The 16,885-nt window shown below is 39.3% G+C and overlaps 1 protein-coding gene across 1 annotated transcript in view; it reads left to right on the forward strand.

The window, feature by feature from the left end:
• The window catches only part of si:ch211-202p1.5 (uncharacterized protein LOC103909337 homolog), a 61,433-nt gene that overhangs the window by 19,632 nt on the left and 24,916 nt on the right, over positions 1 to 16,885 (forward strand). The window lies entirely within an intron of this gene.

Raw genomic sequence — 16,885 nt, forward strand, 5'->3', positions numbered from 1 at the left:
TGACTTGAAAAAAGGCGCTATATAAGTACATGCCACTTACCATGGAGTGGAGGTCGTTTGGCTTCTTTTGTTAGCCATGCCTCTGTATAGGAGAGCGGAGGACCTCGCCTATACAGCAAGGCCAACAATCCTCTTTAAAGACCCCCCTTTCAGACACTTAGATGGGTATGGAGTAACTCAGGCTAACAAAAGAAGCCAAACGACCCCCATTACAAATGGCCGGACCCCTTTGTCCATTTTAATGTGCTGGGCTACTGTATAAAGCCTGGAACTCAACACTATTTCTGACATTTTGAATTGAAAAAGCTTCCTGGATGGAAAGCTAAACGTCTTCAAACTTGAAAACAAAGTCCAGTGGATTGTTTTTAATGTTCCGTTTTTGGAATTTTTTCCAATCACTAAGCTCACTTAGATTATTGCTCTTTCCTGTGTTTCCAAACAGGCAACGGCAAAAGTAAATAACATAGTCCTTCTTTTCCATGTAGACAAGCCATGATCTGCTTATCTGTTCTCCATTTTTCATTTGGATGAAATAATAGCTGCATGAATCATGACAGCAGACAAGATAGAGGAGAGCACGAGGCGGGGTTACCAATCTACTTGCTCTGGAGAGCAGAGTTCGCTGCTTTTATATGTTGTCGCCAAGGTCTCAAGTAGCACAAATAAGTTACTAGATTTGGCATTAGGCGCATTTTTGGAGGTAAAAGTGCCAGAGGGGTCTGAAAAGTCGCTAAATATAGCTAGAAAAGTGCAAAGTTGGCAACACTGCTCTTTGCATCGCTGTCTGTTTGGACCTATCTGAACGTGTGCAGCAAATGTACTGATCCAATATGGTGGACACTGAAGAGGGGGGCTGAGACACCCTTAATATTATAAGTGTTTTGATGGCATTTTAGCGAAAGGATTTCGATCAAAAACATAATTAATGTGCACAAATAAAGGATTAACTATACATGTAAACTGAGTTTTATGGGGCCCTAGGCAACTGCCTTGTATTGCCTAATGGGAAATCCTGCCCTGTTTTTGAGTTCATATGATATATTTCCATCCAAAGCCTCACAGAAGGACCACCTACAAACCTGACATGTTTCAGAGCAGCCAAGACAGAAGGTTACAGATACAAGATGGCCAGCTTGTTTGTCTGTCAGCAGACTGAATAAGCTCAGTGAGAATGAAAGGATGATAGCCATGATGAAACGTCCAGGTGATGAGCTGAGCCGGGCGGCGAGCCAGCTCACCTGCAGACTGGACTTGGGAACGGGATCAGAGTTTGATAATAGTTCCATTAGATTTTCTGTGGTTGAAGAGAAAACATGCAGCTCACAGCAGGATTGAGTGTTAAAACTTTACAGGAAAGAAGCCTGAGTGGATCCATCTCAGACCCAGGCTGGATGGAGTTCAGCTCCCCAGCCTCTCATCAACATAATTGACTCTGTCAAAGCTTTTCTAAAGGGATTCAGACATGCTGAGAATTTAAAGTTTGCTCTTTTTCATTTCAAAAATTGTCTTTTTTTCATTTATATCTTATCTTTTTGTCTTATTTTTCTGACATTTTACTCTAAACTATCTCATTGTCTGATTCTATCATCCTTGTTGTAAAGCTCAGCCTCAGCCTCCACAGTGTTGCATGTTTTCCTATCAACATTTACTCTGTTGCACCTAAGGAAAACAGTTTAGCTTATATCAAAGGAGTTTTGCACCTGTCATTTTTCATAAGGGTGTTTACAAAATTGTCGTTTAAGAAAATTGCATACTGTCAGTGAAAATGCATTAAATTAAACTTACTAGACAACGCTTCTTTGACCACATCAGGCCATAATACTCACTTCGGATTTTTTTCTAAAATCCAATTGTTTTGATGGTCGTTCCGATTTCCAAATATATGCGACATGTCTGGGATCTCCTGTGTAAACTGCATTCATACTGAAGTGACCTGCATGCACAGTAGACTACATAATGACGTCATATACTGCAAGGCAAAGGAAATTAAATAAACAGGCATTTACATTAAAACAAATGGAAGCATACAAAACCAATCTCCAGAAGTATAAATACATATAATCAATTAACAGAGACAGACCCATTTGAGCAACGAGGCAATTCTGTGTTTACAGAAGCAAACATGGATGGTAGCGCTGGAGCGCATCTTTTAATCTTTATTAATCTGCATTAACAGCACAATCTTTACAAGAACGTTGAGAATAAAGATATGCATTATTGTCCGCCATGTTTGCTTTTCTACCCGCTTAGCGACTTTTGTTGATTATTAATGACGTTTAGGCTAGACAAATGCAACCTGGTCGTTCGGACACAGGTCGCATGTATCGAATTTAGGGCCACAGAACGAAGTGGCCTGGGTCGCATACAGGGCTCGATGTTAACCATCGCCCGATCTCCCGGGCAAGTAGTTTTTATTGTTGGGAGAGTACAAATTTCATCGCAAAAAAGTCAAAATTACTTTAAAATCACCGACATTCGATGAAAACGATCCAGCAGCGTTGCCGTCGTCATTTTTGTTGTTTTGTACACAATCTCACGTGATTTGAAAAAGCCGCGTGATTTGAAAAAGCCGGGTGATTTTCCGCCAGATGGTGTGATTTTTTTTTTGCCTGGGTGTCATTCCGAACTTAGTCCCGCCCACAGCGTTTGAGGTCGGGAAGTTCGGTCTGGCATTGCTCAATAGTAGCGCGAGTATGCTAGCACAATATCTGGCGGGCCAATCAAATTGTCAGGGCGGGCTTTATACGATGATGGACAGATGATCAACAGTAACGTAATCAACCACGTCACCAAAGCGAGCTTGGGTGACAACAACAATGGCTGCCGCTGGAGAGTTGAGGTGAGTAGATTCTGCTGTTAGGTCTGTTCTAGAAGATATCGACAGCAAATAAATTTTAAAAGAGGAACAGAGAAACGCGATCAAGGCTCATCTTCTTATTCTAGGCGTGCAACTGCACACTTTGATTTTTGTTGACAACAACTATGCGTCGCTTAACATACGTCACGCACTCCGTTGCTCTTATTGGTTGTAGGTCTATCCAATTGAGTGCAGAGGCATTTTTTTTCCTGGTTCGTTCGAAACACGCCCCATAATCACAGCTCTATGGAGCAGCATCAGACTCATATTCTGACTAGAACTGAGTAGGACTACGTCAGGCTAGTGATTTTTGTCCACCTAGCGGTAATTTTGATGTAGTTACCAAAACGACAAACAAGCTAGAAAGCGCTATCATATGGCAGTCTTCTGTACAGTGATGCAGGTCATACATTAAAAAATGTTCATTAAATTTTTTTCTCTTAGACATTGGAGTGGTGCATTTAAATGTTATAGAGCTAAACATGTTAGATTGGTGACCTGTTATGTTATTATTATTGTCTTGTTGCTGCATTTATTTTGTCAGGGAAAACTAATCCTGAGTCAGTTAAAAGTCAGGGAATTCTGAAATGATGTCAGACTGTGGAAACCCTGCATAAAATAACTATGTATAATGATTCTCTAGAAAAGTCACATTATATTAATAGTATTATCTTATATAAACATATCGTGACTCTAAAATAAAAGTTATTCATTTGTGACATTGACTTCTGTCTTGTGATTTATCTTAAGTTTTTAACCTTTTTAGATTTCTAACATTACAATATATATTTTTCCAAGCACACAACAGTTTAAAGCAAAGTTTAGTATGAAAAGAATGTGCAGGAAGGATTGAAAAGCATGTTAACACGGTAATGTAGGCTTGAGTTCATTATCTGACGCATGCAGATACACACCAGGAAGCTGGAAACTTAAAAAATACTGAATTACAAAAAACATAAAAAAAAAACAAACATGTTTCATTGATATATATACAAAAATAAATATTAGTAACTATATTTATCAAACATTATACTGGGCAAGTAAAAATTGTTTCTGGGCAAATGAAATGTGAAAGGGCAAGTGGTAAAAATCCTTAACGTCAACCCCTGGCATATGTGCAAAAAATAGGATTTGGGTCACTACTATGGAGGATAAAAAGTGCCAAAATTAAATAAATAAATACAGCATTAAATAAATAATTAAATGTGTCAATAATTAATTAAATGTGGAATTAAATATATAAATGTGTCATTCATTAATCAAAACCACGTCACTAATTTAAAGTGCCACAATTAAATAAATAAATACAGCGATAAACAGTTAATTAAATGTGTATTCATTAAATAAATGTCATTAATTTAATAAAATACGTCTTCATTTTATTAAAAAAATATAAATAATTATTTCAGTCTGCATTTAATTATTTCATGGTCCTGTGTCGCAGTGCATCGAAACCATTAAAAGAATCTGTCAAATTTACCCATCAAAGTTAGGGGGCGGTTATCTAACACCTGATTGGTCACCCTGCACATTAATGCGAAGCAAATCGATTACAGAGACTCGATTCGCGTTAACCCCGCCCCCTAACTTTGATGGGTGAGTTTGACAGGTTCTTTTAATGGTTTCGATGTACTGCGACACAGGACCATGAAATAATTAAATGCAGACTGAAATAATTATATATATTTCTTTAATAAAATGAAGACGTATTTTATTAAATTAATGACACATTTATATATTTAATTCCTTATTTATTTAATGAATTACACATTTAATTAACTGTTTATCGCTGTATTTATTTATTTAATTGTAGCACTTTATATTAGTGACGTGGTTTTAATTAATGAATGACACATTTATTTATTTAATTTCACATTTAATTAATTATTGACACATTTAATTATTTATTTAATGCTGTATTTATTTATTTAATTTTGGCACTTTTTATCCTCCATACACTACAGGCAGCTGTGTGAACGCAGCCTTAGAGAGAAGAACATCAGCAGGGAGTGATGGATTCAGACTTGTGTTTGGTGACGCCATTTGCTACCGATAAGACCAGTGATGACATTGTGAGAAAATGATTAAACTAATAAAGCTTCCAAACTTAGATGCCAAGTAAAGTATAAAGTTCTGCTGATTAACTGGGCCGTTTTGGTCAAATTAATGCAGAGAGAAAAAGCAGGTTGATCATCATAGAGGAGAATGTGGAACATGTTGGGGACTCCTGTAATAGTCTGCATACTCCATAGAAAGTAGGTAGTGTTGCCCCTGAAACGTTTTTAAGGTTTTAACTGCAATGGCCTTGGAATGGACCAATCGTAACTTATCACTTACCAAAATATGGGGTCCCATCTTTGTATTCTGGAGTTTTCTTGATTCTGTTTGCGCCCTCAAGTCATTAACGTCATTATGAATTAGAGCCATTTATGGCTGAATGGGAAGTAGCTGCGATAACAGTGTGCTCTAAGTCTGGGGCAACAGCTCTGGTAAAAATTTGCAGGCTCCCTCTGGGTTGAGCTGGACTAATGGATCCAAGCTTTATCCAACAGCAATGATTGTGTTACTCAGGTGGCAAAAGAAAAGTTGGGCTGGAATGTCTGCTTTAGATTTACTGAACCGTCTATGACGGCCATGAGGGGTGGATTGAGACTGGAAGGCATCCTGGATGTGGGCCTGAATCATCTGGAATAAGCTCTAAAGGTGAAGATCCAGTTTATGTAGGTTCAGGTATCAAGTTGGGATGCCAGGTGCCATTTAAAGATCTCCTAAGAGATTTCCCATGTCACTGGGAAAAAAAACCCACAGGCAGAACCAGAACCTTGCATACCAGGAGGAACTGGAGAGTCGTCCTCAGGAGGGATGTCAGAATTTCAGTTCTCAACCTGGTGCCTCTTGACCCGAAACCCAGATAAAAGGAAAATGATGGATGGGTGTTTTTTCTACTGGGAAAATATTTTCCCATTTAGCCACATCTTACCCTTCTAAAGCTCACCTGTTTGTCTTTAGGTCAACTTCACTTTCAGGACTCATGTTAACATCTAATAAAAACCAAATGCTTCCATGCTGAAGGGTCTAAGAAAAATAAATCCTTTTCTGAGCTCCTAAATTGTTTTTTTTTAAAGCAAAAGGGTTTCAGGGGAAACGGATCAATTCACTCTTGGTTGAATTGTTAGTTTAAAATAGATACTATTTGTAAAAATACTTTTTAAATTATTTTTCTTTTTTACTTTAGGCCTCGATTTTATTTCTATTTCTGTTCACTTTACTGTCATAGCTGCAATTCATAACACATTCCTATTCAAGCACTGGAAAAACGATCTAGAAATAGGTAAAAATGTCTTAAATTAAGTGTATTTCCCCTTTAATTTGAGTAGGTAAATGAGATAGTTTGCCAATGGAATGAGTATATTTACTCTGATAAATAACATAATTAGATAATATGCTATTGAAATTAAACAATGCTATTCTGTTTTCTTATTCTAAGTATAAATTGCCTTGTTCTATTGGCAAGATGTCTCTTTTCCTACCTTAATCCAAGGGCAAATGCACTTATTTTAAGAAAAAAATGACTCGTCTAGATTTAGAGTTTTTCCAGTGAGGCATTTTGGAGTCAATTCAGTTTAATTATACAGACAGAATGGTTAAAGTTTTCCAACTAAGGGACCCCAGCAGACAGCATCAGGTTACCAACTTGCAGAAATGACTCCTTCTGCTGTTTTAAATAGAAAGTAAAAGTAGTTTAAATATGAGACACTCAGTCAGCATCATAGTTTTGTGGATATATTGCTCATTTTTTCTTTTCAAATATGACTTTTTTAAACATTTTCGAAGGTCCCAGTCCAAGTGGGCCGGATCCTAACGATGCAGTTCCTACACTGGAAAAAATAAAAATCTAAAGCGGTCATTTTTTTCCTAAAATAAATGCATTTGTTATTGAACTGAGGAGTCATTTTGCCAATGGAACCAGAGAATTTACACTTAAAATAAGAAAACACAATTGCATTGTCTTATTTCGAGTGTATTTTATGAAATTATCTTATTTTAAGAGTAAAAATACTCATTACATTGGCAAACTACCTCATTTACCTGCACAAATTAATGGCAAAAATGTTTTACTTATTTTTAGATCGTTTTTCCAGTGTGAATTGGGACACAACCTGTCTTCTAGGTTAGCTTGAAGCTTACTTCAGCTGTTAGCTTTAGCCATTAGCTTGGAGTAACAGATGCATGTATGTCAGTCAGAGACCAGCGAAGTTTGACATCTGTCCAGAGGCGTAGCCAGAAAACGGATAGGCGCCAGAACCTCAGGGTCAATCTACACTGTTCCAACAGGAAAATTAACAAGCAAAACATCCATATTTTCTAAGTTAATATAAACTATACTTTCTTACAGATTTAGCTTTTAAATAGACACATACATTTGTTAGGTTTATTCTTTTATACATCATGTGCATTGTTACTTTGTTAGCCAGATTAGAGAGAGTAGAAGGCCTTCTTTCACATTGTGGATGTCACTGTGTGTACGGAGGTCATCTAAATAGGAAAGCCTTCTTGTCTTTTAAAGATATACAGGATATGGGCACATCTTGGAGCCGGCCTGATAGAGGAGAGCTATCTTTAATCCTTGGGCATGGATGGCGTGTCAGTTTCTGATACGGACAGCAAAGCATCCACCTGATCCAACACATAGACTCATGAGGTATAAGAAGCAGGAGACGACTTTGTTCCGGGCTCAATCTTTGCCGGACGATCGCCCACGTGATTTTTGAGCCCACAGCTGTGCAAGCTCCAAGCATTTTCAAGCATTTTTCTCTGTCCTGTAACGACCTGATCTGGAATAAACTCTGTTACTTTTTTTACTCCTGTTTTTATAGTCCTTTTTTTTATATCGTTTTACCCAGTTTGAAATAAGAGTAGTAAATAACTTGCTCCCGGAAAAGAACCGGAAGGGAAGTCCCGAGGCACAACTGCCTTCAAGGGGACATCCATCCATCCATCCATCCATCCATCCATCCATCCATCCATCCATCCATCCATCCATCCATCCATCCATCCATCCATCCATCCATCCATCCATCCATCCATCCATCCATCTTCCTCGGCTTATCCGGGGTCGGGTCGCGGGGGCAGCAGCTTAAGAAGGGAGGCCCAGACTTCCCTCTCCCCAGCCACTTCTTCCAGCCCCTCAGGAGGAACCCCAAGGCGTTCCCAGGCCAGCCGAGAAACATAGTCTCTCCAGCGTGTCCTGGGTCTTCCCCGGGGCCTCCCCCCGGTGGGACGTGCCCAGAACACCTCACCAGGGAGGCGTCCAGGTGGCATCCTAAACAGATGCCCAAGCCACCTCAACTGGCTCCTCTCGACGTGGAGGAGCAACGGCTCTACTCCGAGTCCCTCCCGGATGACCGAGCTTCTCACCCTATCTCTAAGGGAGAGCCCAGCCACCCTACGGAGGAAACCCATTTCGGCCGCTTGTATCCGCGATCTCGTTCTTTCGGTCATGACCCAGAGTTCATGACCATAGATGAGGGTAGGAACGTAGATCGACCGGTAAATCGAGAGCTTCGCTTTTTGACTCAGCTCTCTCTTCACCACGACGGACCGGTACAGCGCCCGCTTCACAGCAGATGCTGCTCCAATCCGCCTGTCGATCTCCCGCTCCCTTCTTCCCTCATTCGTGAACAAGATCCCGAGATACTTAAACTCCTCCACTTGGGGCAGGACAACCCCCCCTGACCCGGAGAAGGGGACATAACTTCCACATTTAAGATATTCAAACATCCGTGCTGTCTACATAAAGTTTATAATGGACAAAATAATTTCAGCTGTGAGTTCTGGGGCGAACTTCTTTCTCAGTGTCATTACTTACATACTTTTATCAATAATCATTCTGCATTAAATTTATATTTTCAGGTTGTAATATCTAGAGTTCTAATATAGATTCTAGATGACTTGCAGAGACATAATTTTCTCTTTACCCAACATACCACAAAATCTAGTCCTGGAAAGTGCGTGAATTCTGCACTTATTATCTTTAATGTTAGTATTTCGATTTGCATAATTAACCACAGTGTTTTTGTTGTGAAGTAATTGTTAGTATATGCACTTTAAAAAATGAAAATGTCTTGAGAGCTGTACTAAACAAAATGTATTGTCTAGTTGAAGAACAAAGATCTTTGGTGTCTTGTGTTTTTTTTTTGTTTTTTTTTTTTGTACTGGTGATATTTTAAGTTCTTTGCTTGTTTATAATACTCTATAGTCTAAGGGCCTGAGCCTCAGAAGATTTTTTTGCATCCTAAAACAAACAGAGCTGATCTTTAAAGAAGGTACAAAGTTATTTGAATTTGCAATTCACCAGACAAAGATTGTGCAAAACATATCCTGTCAATATGCGCCTATATTTATATGCAAAGCTCAAGTTAAGGGTAAATACACTTAATTTACAATATTTTTACTTATTTCTAGATAGTTTTTCCAGTGTAGTTGTTAGGGCATAGAGCCTGAAATCCTGAGGTTCTGAGTTCAAGCTCCACTCCCACAGATTGCCACTCTACAAAAATGATCTAAAAATAAGTAAAAATTTCTTAAATTAAGTGTATTTACCCTTGATTTGAATAGGTAAATTTGATAATTTGCCAATGGAATTAATATTTTTACCCTTAAAATAAGATAATTTGATAATATGCACTTGAAATAAGACAATGCAATTGTGTTTTATTTTAAATCTAAATTGTCTTGTTCCATTGGCAAAATGTCTCTTTAATCTCCTCAATTTAAGAACAAATGCACTTATTTTAAGAAAAACTGACTTTTTCCAGTGCACTCAGGGTCTCTGAGCCTTAACCCCACACTGCTCCCCGGGCGTCGCACAATGGCGGCCCAATGCTCCCCAAGGGGATGGCTTAAATGCAGAGAGTTAATTTCGTTGCTATGTACATGTGACATTGTAATGAAAAAGCTGAAAAAAGTCTATTAATCTATTCCGTTAATCAATTTAAATAATCAAATAGCAATCTGTATATGTTAGCTCCATAAAAAAATTCATATTGTTATTTCTTATCTTTACCTCCAACCCAATGGCTTATAAACGTGTCTCAAACTGCCGGTGTCACACACACAATCTGCTAATTTTTATAAGTTGGAACCACACTGGTTTTTGCATCTTAACATCTGCAATCTTTAAAGATCATCCGCAGGAAAACCAATTATTGCAAAAAAAGAAATCGGCACCCATTCTTTGGAAAGTAGGCCCCAAATGTGGAGGGAAAGAGGAGTTTTCATAGCTCTTTTAAGCATTGATTGATCATATCATTTCAGGAGTGAAAGCTGTTTTAATCCTATAATCCTGGCCTGAAGAATCAGCTGGATTAGCTTGGTGTGATGTATAAAGGAAAGGTTGCTGCACCAAGATATAGAATAGATAAAGAAATGTACTATAATTCAATATGGATTATCCAGGAAGTCTTTACATAGGAGTGAATGGAAGCCAGATTTTCAGGTGAATAAGTCTTTTAAGATATTTTTTGTGATGGTTATGCTTAATAACCTGTAAGCCTGGGATTGAAACCTCTGAGCTGCTTGTTCAAGCTTCCATGAATAAGCTAGTGTGTCCAAAGGCAGGAAATTGAAAGAGGGTGTGCTCTGTATGCTTTCGGATACACGATGACCGTGAATAAAAGGCGTGACATCTCATTTCAGCGCAACCCTCCGACCTGTCAGAACCGCGTTAACTTTGAGCTACTGACTCGGTTCTTTTGGGCCTATCTCCAGCCGTAGGGAGGTTGTAGAACTCTGGTGTCCAAAGTTAATTTCAAAAACTCACATTGAAGAGTTTTAGCTGTGGGTTTAAATCCAACAGGAAGCCTATCTGTGAAATCGACCCCCGGAGTGAGCTCAGGAGGTCGATCTCACAGCTTCTTATTATCCATTTTCAGCAAACCGCTGAAGTTTATGTGGCTCATTCCTGGAATTTTTCTCCATGTATTTCTTATACTATTACATTTATATTAATATTGTATGTTTCAGTATGTTTGGAAAAATTTAAAAAGTCTAAATGGAAGGATTATTGTAGAGCAAACTTGAGCCTCTGGTCCATAAAACAAACCAAAACTATTAAAAACATTAAACAGACATCTTTTTAGCTGGATGTGGATGTTTGCAGTTTGAAGCTCAGCTGCACAGAACATTATTCCTTCATTATCCGCTGTGATAGATAGACAAATGTCTGGCTGGGTGTTGCTGTGCTGAGAGATGTTACTGAAGCTGGGCCAGACTGGACCCAAAGGACTCCTTCGCTTTCCACCAGGATAAAGCTGATGTTATTAGTTTTTCTACTTTCTTATTTTGAGTTTCCAAGGGTTCATGGGCATAACTTAGTGATAACTTTTATGAGTTCTTTCTGTTCTACTTTCCAAGAACTTCAAAGAAGTCTCCTTTTGAAAAAGAAAAAGAAGAATTTCAGTTTTTGATTGTTTTATTAGAACACAATGAAGATATAAATTCAATAGATAAAAAAATATGTCTGTAATATCTTAATTAACCTCCTTTCCTTCAGTAACTTGTGCACTGGAAAAAATCTAAATCTAGATACGTCATTTCTTCCTAAAATAAGTCAATTTGTTCTTGGATTGAGGAGGAAAAAGAGACATTTTGCCAATGGAACAAGACAGTTTACATTTAAAATAAGAAAAAATTGCCTTATTTCAATTGCATATTATCTAATTATCTTATTTTAAGAGTAAAAATACTCATTCCATTGGCAAACTACCTCATTTACCTACTCCGATTAAGGGTAAATACACCTAATTTCAGAAATTTTTACTTTTTTCTAGCTAGTTTTTTTCAGTGTGCTTCTTCTTCCACAGCTTCTTCACATTATCTCCACTAGTTCTACCGTCTTTAAAGGAAAAGTCTGGTCACTTTAAGTACTTTAAATATTAAATTATTCCATACTTTTCAAAAAATTATAACTGTTTTTTTAATTCAGAGTAATTTTCATGTGAATGTGCTTTACTGGAGGCATCCATGTTTGTCAAAGAACACTACTGCCACCTACTGGTTTGTGACGTCATGGTGCGGTATCGGTGGTCACTGCCAGAAGATGGCAGGAATTGTTACTATATTTGGGCAAAAATGGCCGCTCCCGTGATTGTGACGAAAATATATTCGAAAAATATTGTTTTTGTTTTTTTTACGAAAAAATATTGTTTTTATTTTTTTTTTACTGATTAACACTAAATTCATTAAAGCACCACAAACATATTAGTTTTAGGTATAAATAATGATCCATTGATTATTCCTTGCTGACCGGACTTCTGTCTCTGCCTATTTACTAAATCTTCCGTAGTACTGTCTTCCATTTCTCCGCCCTGGTCTTAATCTGTGCTTCTTGTCTTGTTATTTCCTCATGCCATGCTTAAATCTTTCTAATCTGCAGCTTTTCCTAATCCGAACCCTCACATGTGGACAAACAATCCTTAAATCGGATTTTAGTTTTAGGGTTTGAGCCCTCAAGCAACCAAACTTCTGTCATCTGTTTTTGCTTGGATGGACATTTTTGCTAACCTGACTTCCGTTGAAGTAATTTTGGGAAGGGGCGAAAATACTGGTTAGCTGAGATCAACGAAGCATATGACGTACTAACAGAGCGACGACGAAGAGGAGCCAATTGATAGATCAAACTCTTGCCGAAACCAGTCGGGAGAAGAGCAAAAACATCTTTTCCTCTGAGAAAAGCCTCCAGAGCAGTGTTTTGCTCTTCTTTCAGTGAAGAAATACTCTGTAATTCCGATAAAACTTGCTCGATAGCCACGCTAACACTAGTTTCATCGGCTGAAGCCGCCATCTTCTTTAGACTGAACTGTCGCGCTTCTCGTTGCGTCACACCTCAACCCGCCTCAAAGCCAACGCTGATTGGACGTTCGTTTGGTGAACGGCTCCGAATTTTCTTTAACGGAGAGTCTCCAGACTGATTAGCGAGTGAAATCTTGAAAGCTCACGAGATCAGGATGGTCTCACGAGGCTACATTTTTGCATCTCGGCTGGAGTTTAACCTTTCAAAACCCACAGGGTTGCCGGCGAAGCTTTTAAAACTAATAACTCAGAACGCATGAAAATTACACCGGTAAAATATTTACCAATATAGACATGTTAGACATCGTTGGAAAGCTTAGATTTTCCACAATTCAACCACCAAGTTAATTTCATGGACACAGTGTGCACCACAGCACAATTAACCACAAGCAAGCATGTCTTTATAATTGATGTTCAAAAAAGAACTGTCATTTTCGAGAATTTAAAAGAAACAACAACTTTGAGTCATGTTTGAGCTGATAAAGCTTGAGCTGTGTTTTACTCACCCAATTTTCATGTATATATTCAGAACAGTTAGCTTTCAAACAGTGTATCACACTTGTAATTTGGGCTTACAGTTCCTACGTTATTTGCTTTTCCATTTGGGTATGCAAAATAGGCGAAAATTTCCCAAAATGAGGTGGATGTCATTTTGAAATTCTGAATTTATTCAACTTGATCTCATGTTCCAAAACAAAAATAGCACTGTATGATATGCCTGGAGTTGGGTAGAACAAATCTTTGTAATGGCAGCAGGCGGACAACATCTCTAGAGACAGACCTGGCTTTGCTTAGAAATGTTTGGGCTTCAGTTTCATAAGAGTTATTCCCTTAAAGATGCTGTTTAATTTAATCAGCGCTGATTTCAGCCCTTTGTTTGTAGGAACTATGGATACTGAGTCTTAAGGGTGCTGGACTTGTTTTTTCTAGTGTTTCCTGGGGAGATATTGGATAAATCTGAACATGTTCTCAGTCCAACAATATCCGAAACCTCAAACTTTTTCACATTTCTAGTTAGTTTTCACTGGAGACACAGAACAACTACCTTTGCTCTACTCCGTATTGAGGAGAAGTCATTGAATGTTGCTGAAAAAATAAAAGCCAAAGTGTAAAAAACTCCCCTCCAAGGGATTTTTGGACAACAGTGGCCAAAATAACAGCTTCCTTGGTAACTTTACATGAATAAAAACCTCAAATATTTGATTCTCCAGGACACAGCAGCCTAAAGAGCAGACCTCCACCATTTATGGTGAGGAGAGGTGTTATTTTGCTCCCATGTGTAAGTCGTGTAAAACCCTCTTTAGACGCCCAAACATTCCGGTGTGTGCTGTACCCAACATCAAAGCCTATCTGTGGGCCCTTTTTGCTTTATTGGCCCAGAGTGCTGGTTTAAACATGCTCATGTTTAAACCAGCATGTTGTTATGTGCTGCTGTGTGTTCAGGTGTACACACACAGTTACAGTGTAGTATTTTTGGTCTCGTGTGAGGCCAGTTATAAGGTCTGAAAAAATGATAGAAGAAAATACTTCATGCATGGGTTCTTTTGTGACTCTAAAATTGAACTGAATAATTCGTTTTTTTGGTTTGCTAAGAGAAACAGCTGTTGTATAGGCTGTGCAACTGCACAGAGTCTCTATACAAGGGGGTTTAATCCTTCAATTTTTTACATTGGGTGATAAATGCATTCATTATATATGATTGTTTTTGGCAAAGACACATCAAATGTAAATGAAAGTCTAACAAATAAAGTCTATATCACAGTGGGACTTCAGTCATATATATATATATATCAGTACCAAGTTTTCTGCTCTAGTCCATCTATGTCTTGTTCCAGTAGCCAATTTGTCATCAAGTTGCCCTGGTTCCCTAGCAACTGACGCGGACCTTGTTAACCCGGGCGACGTCCGAGCCGGTATGGCTCTTGTATTTGCGGTTTCACTCATGCCTGAGGTAGGCCACTAAGCAGCACAAGAACAGGCACTCAGTACAAGATCAATAGAGGCCAGGGTCTACCACACTAGGCAGGACCCCCGATGCAGACTGTGCAAAGATGCCTCTGAAACAATACAGCACATAACAGCAGGGTGTAAAATGCAGGCAGGAAGTGCATACATGGAACACCACAACCAGGTAGCTGTCATAGTGTACAGGAACATCTGCCATGAGTATGGGCTGGAAGTCCCAAGGTCAAAATGGAAGACACCTCCTAAGGTAGTTGAGAATGACCGAGCTAAGATCCTATGGGACTTCAAGATCCAGACTGACAAACAGGTGATGGCTAACCAACCAGACATCGTGTTGATCGACAAACAGCAGAAGAAGGCAGTAGTGATAGATGTGGCAATCCCAAGCAACAGCAACATCAAGAAGAAAGAAAACGAGAAGCTTGAGAAATACCAAGGGCTGAAAGAGGAGCTAGAAAAGATGTGGAAAGTAAGAGCAGCAGTGGTGCCAGTGGTAATTGGAGCACTGGGAGCTGTGACCCCCAAACTGGGAGAGTGGCTACAGCAGATTCCTGGTAAAACATCAGAAGTCTCTGTCCAGAAGAGCGCAGTGCTAGGAACAGCTAAGATACTGCGCAGAACCCTCAAACTCCCAGGCCTCTGGTAGAGGACCCGAGCTTGAGGATGACACATACCACCCCACGAGGGGTGAGAAAACAGTTTTTTTTTATATATATATATATATATATATATACTCACCGGCCACTTTATTAGGTACCCCATGCTAGTAACGGGTTGGACCCCCTTTTGCCTTCAGAACTGCCTCAATTCTTCGTGACATAGATTCAACAAGGTGCTGGAAGCATTCCTCAGGGAGTTTGGTCCATATTGACTTGATGGCATCACACAGTTGCCGCAGATTTGTCGGCTGCACATCCATGATGCGAATCTCCCGTTCCACCACATCCCACCACATTCCAGCTTTATGACATGGCGCATTATCCTGCTGAAAGTAGCCATCAGAAGTTGGGTACATTGTGGTCATAAAGGGATGGACATGGTCAGCAACAATACTCAGGTAGGCTGTGGCGTTGCAACGATGCTCAATTGGTACCAAGGGGCCCAAAGAGTGCCAAGAAAATATTCCCCACACCCTGACACCACCACCACCAGCCTGAACCGTTGATACAAGGCAGGATGGATCCATGCTTTCATGTTGTAGACACCAAATTCTGACCCTACCATCCGAATGTCGCAGCAGAAATCGAGACTCATCAGACCAGGCAACGTTTTTCCAATCTTCTATTGTCCAATTTCAATGAGCTTGTGAAAATTGTAGCCTCAGTTTCCTGTTCTTAGCTGAAAGGAGTGGCACCCGGTGTCGTCTTCTGCTGCTGTAGCCCATCTGCCTCAAAGTTCGACGTACTGTGTGTTCAGAGATGCTCTTCTGCCCACCTTGGTTGTAACGGGTGGTTATTTGAGTCACTGTTGCCCTTCTATCAGCTCGAACCAGTCTGGCCATTCTCCTCTGACCTCTGGCATCAACAAGGCATTTCCGCCCATAGAACTGCCGCTCACTGGATGTTTTTTCTTTTTCGGACCATTCTCTGTAAACCCTAGAGATGGTTGTGCGTGAAAATCCCAGTAGATCAGCAGTTTCTGAAATACTCAGACCAGCCCTTCTGGCACCAACAATCATGCCACGTTCAAAGTCACTCAAATCACCTTTCTTCCCCATACTGATGCTCGCTTTGAACTGCAGGAGATTGTCTTGACCATGTCTACATGCCTAAATGCACTGAGTTGCCGCCATGTGATTGGCTGCTTAGAAATTAAGTGTTAACGAGCAGTTGGACAGGTGTACCTAATAAAGTGGCCAGTGAGTGTATATACATACACTAAGCTGAGTTGATGTAATGAGTACATTTCTCCACTGTGAGATCAGTAAAGTAAATCAATCAATTGACAGCTGTTTTACTACAGGAATGTGAAATTCCCCTTAACCCAAACATCCTATGGAAAGCCAAATGGCTGAACATGAAATAAATAAATTGCAGAGAAATATGTGTCATCTTGAAACATAAATATTTAATGTGACAATGAAATTGAGAAATGCATAAATGCAAGTCAAACTTTCAGCTCCTTATTCTGAAATATATTTCATAATAACAACAATGATTATCTAATATGAGGATTTAGTTTGGTGCTGCTCAGTGGAGCAGTGGGTGGGTT

This window comes from Cyprinodon tularosa, unplaced genomic scaffold (genome assembly GCF_016077235.1).
Source record: "Cyprinodon tularosa strain WSP-4 unplaced genomic scaffold, ASM1607723v1 ctg338, whole genome shotgun sequence".
NCBI classification, from domain to species: domain Eukaryota; kingdom Metazoa; phylum Chordata; class Actinopteri; order Cyprinodontiformes; family Cyprinodontidae; genus Cyprinodon; species Cyprinodon tularosa.